The 5,222-nt window shown below is 37.7% G+C and overlaps 1 protein-coding gene across 1 annotated transcript in view; it reads right to left on the bottom strand.

Annotated features, from left to right (window-relative positions):
- Positions 1–5,222, bottom strand: part of LOC103208233 (sodium channel protein type 1 subunit alpha) — a 123,767-nt gene that overhangs the window by 68,509 nt on the left and 50,036 nt on the right. The window lies entirely within an intron of this gene.

The raw sequence follows: 5,222 nt of genomic DNA, 5'->3' as shown, positions 1-5,222 counted from the left end.
ACCCACCAGCCACTCCTCAGAAGGAAGGTTGGGCAATCCTACTTCCGTAGTGATACTGCCTTGGAAACCCAAGGAGGGATCGCTATGAGTCGGGGCTGATTCGACGGCATACAACAACAACAATAGAATGTTCAGAATTGCTCTGAATTTTTAGTTACCACACACAAATTAGGAACATAGTCTCCATATGATTGAGTTGAAATAAATATTTTAACTTTCTAGATTATGTGAGTAATATAACAAACAATAACTCTTGAATATGACCTATTGTCTTCTTATTAGAATATTAAAGTTGGAAACTTCCAACTTTAAAAAAAATATTGTTTCAAATGAGACAACAGAAGTTTAGTGAAAATAACAGGAATGGGAATGGAATTTGTTACATACCTTCTACTGTATTTGTTAAAATGCTGGCTATACTCATTGCCCTTTGCCTTTGGGAAGGATCTTCTAGAAAGTCCATGGAAACATGGAAAGAACTTGACCTTCTCTTTCTCATTTCAGTTTCAGTGGTCGTTCCCTGTTTGGGGGAGAAAGAAAAAGCTAATCCATTAAATGGTTATCTTGAGCAAGATGATAAGCCAAGAACCAAAAGGTGACTCAGTGAATGTCATGAAACACATGCATCATGCACTTTCATATTTACTTGGTGATGGCAGATATTGCTGACTTATTGTATCTTTAACCTGGAATGTCCAAACTGTTAACCATTTATTCATGTAGCAAAAATCGTTTCTTTTTTAACCCTTTGATTTATAAATTTAAGAGACATGATATAATTTTTATATCATCAATAAATCTCTTGAGAGTCACATTTACAGTTACCCTTATTTCTGAAGTAGTAGTAAAAAACTAGTAAGTTGAGAAGTCATACAACTTATCAAAGCACTTGGTATTGAGAAGGTAGCCATTTATTTTTAAACAAGTACAAATTGTTACAACACACTTAGCTACCATCTCATTTTTTAGACACAAGACATGGATGGTCATTGACAACACAAACTGTATGTTAAAAAAAGACACATGCATGCTGCATGGACAACAGTTTCATCCAGGGTACCAAAGCAATAAGTCATCTAATTCTAACTTAGTCATGCCTCATCATGCTGATATATTTTCAAGTGAGTGAACAGTCTAAAAAGAGGCAACATCTATTTAAAAATTCCTCATCTGTGGACATATTCACAAATACTTAACACACCTTTGAACACAATTATTTTAACTGTCAGAATGAATAATTTATTTGTATCTCTTCATTTATATTAGATCTGAGAAGACTTATATCAGCATTTTTTTTTTAGGAAGACAAATAAGAAAACTAGAAATGTTAAAGTAACAATGAAGCTATCTGTTTATGCACAGTGTTCTTGAAAATCTCCTAAACGAGAGTAATATTGAAGAATTGGTTGGAAAGATTTATTATACACCCTTACATTTAAGTAGAGGAATCATTCATTTGGTTTTGGGCAGGGCCTTAGATGACATTCTGCTATCTAAATTCAGTATGGGTATATAGCAAATCCTCCAACTGGAGGCAATAACTTATTATTGTGTCTAAATTATTTTTCTAGCAATTTTATAAACAAATGCATTCAGGTGTTATGCAGAGAGTGGTGAGGTTTTAAGTTTTAGTCTCTTTAGTCTATTAGAGGTATTACAAGATGCAGGTACATTCACAGCTTCACCAACCAGGAATCATTCTCAAGGGGTTCCATTCTGTAGAAACACTGGCTGGTGCAGCAATAATGGGCCAGCCATGCCTAAACTATTTAAAACTTCCTTACATTGTCATCAGTAGCTGGCTTATCTATTATCACCTCTGGCAGAAGCTGTCCAACAGGCGATGTAGGAACCGAAGGTCCACCAACCAAGGAAACCACACCATTGCAATCCACAGCGCTGTGCATCTTCCCATTCGCTGGATGCACTGCCAGCGTCCGGGACGACCTACTAGTCTGACTGAGGTTACTGTTGCGTCGCTCTCCGTGTCGTCGGGGCACAAACAGCGAATCTCTCCGGCTCTCGTTATCTTCAAATGTGCTGTGCTCGTCATCAGCAAAGTCATTCTCGGATCCCACATCTTTTGCTCGCCCTCTGAAGCTGAAAAGGCTTGTTCTGCTATTTCGCCTTGGAGAAAACAGGGAGCCACGGATGCTCAACAAAGACTGAAAGTTTGAAACAACAATAAGCAAAAGAAGAATCATGTCAAAATAACCTTTTCAAATGTTCTTTCGTTTTGCAAGAGTAAGTGAAGGAGATTGTCAACATTCATAATAAAATGTGATTCATTCCTTTTAACTAACCTCCTCATTTTATATGCATTTGGATTAAATAAAATTAGTTTTATAAAACGGGGCTTCTAGCTCTTGAGATTGAAGAATAGGCAATATTGCAGAAGCAAAAGATATTTCAAAAACTAACCAACCTGAACCACTATTTCTCCAGCTCAAAAGAAATATTCTTAGTACATTGCTATGGACATCGTAAATATTCAGTAAACATTGGGGGTATGACCTTAACAAGATCAATTTGTTTTCATTGTTTTTCCCTTTCAAAGAATTCCAACACTTTATAAATTGTTTTAGTCCATCTTTGTAAAATTCCTTTAATTATCATTCCTGTTTCACCTATAAGGCACAGATAGTGTTGTTAGAATTTGAAGTTCAATTTTGAAGTTCTGAATGATGTTCTGTTCAATAAACTGTACCATGAGTAACATTTTCAAGAGGATGCATGATGGTTTATAAAGAAGTTACGTGAATAAAATAATAAAGGAGATATTTATCAGCTAGCCCAAAAAGCACAGTTTTTTTTTTCCCCCTATTAAGAAGGCTATAAACCAAAAAGATGAAAATGTAATTAGTTATAGACAGTATGAGCAAATAGTACCAGGATCAGAATTTAGGGCTCTTGACTTTCAACCCAGTGTTATTTCAACTATACCAAGCTGTCAACTTAAATATATGTAAAGTAAAATATTTTCATAATATGTGAAGAAGGGATAAATATAAATTGAAGTAAAAAAGCAGTCAATTAGTTGATGGAAATTTAAAAATCTATTTGAACTCCCCCGCTCCCTTCAGTGGCCTAATTTTCATTCATGAATCATTTAAGTCAACAGCTCCATACCTGGTGTGGGGAGGAGTACCTCTTTTCATACGTCAATCGATTCCCTTCGATGGAGAAGCGAAACCCTTTCCTCCTGATGCTGTCCTCAGACTCGGATTTATGGAACTCATCCTCATCTTTCTCTTCCCCACCAGACTGCTCTTTCTGTTTCCTTTTCTTCCTCCGATTTCTTCTTTCTTTAGCACTCTTGGAACTCAACTTGGAGGCTTCAGATGAGCTGTCTGAGAGGCCTCCTGCTGCACTGGGTTCTCTGGAATGCTCCGAGGCTGTTATAGCTGCTGCCTGCTGCATTGGGGAGAAGTCATTTCAGCATGGCACTAGAGAAGACTTATCATCCTGTCAGACGGCTCAAGGAGTCCCAGGGTGGTGTAAGTGGTGAGATCACTCAGCTGTTAACCACAAGGTTGTAAGCTCAAATCTCGCAGGAGGCGCCTCAGAAGGAAGGCCTGGGGATCTACTTGTGGATACACAGTGAGAACCCTGCGGTGCACGTTTCCACTGTGACACATGCAGAGGTATCCGTGAGTTGGGGCCGACTCAAAGAGAACTGGTTATAAATGGCTCAAGTATTTGCTTGGTATTTTTAAAAATTGTTTGCCTGACTGAAGCTAGTTTCACTTTGAAGCAGCTCTGAAAGTGAAGGGTGAATTTTTAAATTTCCACTTAATGAAAGCTTTTGGAGATAATTTGTTTTCTGTGTATTAACATTTATTATGTCTGTGCTAGGCCTCACAACCCACATATTTCAAAAAGTACCATCAGGCATCAATACAGACATAAATTCATATTACTTTTTGAGATTTGATTTACTCCAAAAAATGACATTTAATTATTACTGCCTCTTTTGCTCTGAAAACAAAACTGGTTCATGGGAGAAAACCAGGTGAGTTGCTCAAGGCCACACACAAAGAATGAGATAAAGATCTGAGATTCCCTTTTCAGTTACTGAAATTGGGTGGTTGAATACCCTTGAAATGTTACCAATGCAATTTAAGAAAGGTGATAAAATTCCTTCCTCACTCCTCTTTGATACTACCCAGAAGAACATGGAGAGTCAAAAATTTCCTGCTAAGCAAGACAAGACTTTCATCAGTTCTCCCCCAAATCATCTCCATTATCCTTGACTCAGCCCTGGTTCTTCCTGGCCATGAGGGCATCAAATAAAAACAGAATTTTTTTGATCAACAGCTTGTACTGGCACAAGTTGGCACTTTTTGATTATTTTCATTTTTCACATAGTACTCTCAATACAAGGAGTCCTGTGGTACAATGGTTAAGTGCTAGGCTGCTAACTGAAAGATTAGCAGTTCAAACCCACCAGTGGCTCCAAGGGAGAAAAGACATGGCAATCTGCTCTGGTAAAGATTACAGCCTAGGGAACTCTAAGGGATAGTTCTACTCTGTCCTATAGGGCTGCTATGAGTCAGAATATACTCCATAGCACACAACAACTCTCAATAGAGACTCTTGCAAATAAATTAATATTCCCAAAGCAACTTTTACCTTTAGTAAAGACAGTCAGGTTTATTCATATGCTAAATAGAGAAAGCAAGGAAGAAGAGAGAGGCATTTTACAATTCATTGTACTATGAGTGCTGATACCTCACTTTAAGAACAAGTAATCCTTCTTAGAGTATCTGTTTTCTATGTTGTTGTTGTTATGTGCCGTCTAGTCGGCACTGACTCATAGTGACCCCTCTACTGTTTCCGAGGCACTATCGCTATGGAAGTAGATTGCCCAACCTTCCTTCTGAGGAGTGGCTGGTGAGTTTGAACTGCCAGCCTTCTCGTTAGCAGTCAAGTGCTTTAGGCACTATTCTACCAGAGCTCCCCTCTTGTTTCTATAAGATAGGCAATTTTCACATGTCTGTTGGACTGCTATTATCAGAAAACATATAAAATATTTGATAGCTTCTTTATGTTAAGAAAGAGAATTAGAAAATCACATTAAAATAACATTTTTAAGTGACAAAACAGGAGTCTATCTTCTAAGAACTGTTGTTGTTATGTGCCGTTGAGTCAGACCTGACTCATAGTGACCCCTCCTTGGGTTTCCAAGGCAGTATCACTACAGAAGTAGATTGCCCAACCTT

This window comes from Orycteropus afer, unplaced genomic scaffold (assembly GCF_000298275.1).
Source record: "Orycteropus afer afer isolate SDZICR_OR568_19922 unplaced genomic scaffold, OryAfe1.0 scaffold00001, whole genome shotgun sequence".
Taxonomy (NCBI): domain Eukaryota; kingdom Metazoa; phylum Chordata; class Mammalia; order Tubulidentata; family Orycteropodidae; genus Orycteropus; species Orycteropus afer.
This window is presented reverse-complemented; position numbering and strand designations above follow the sequence as displayed.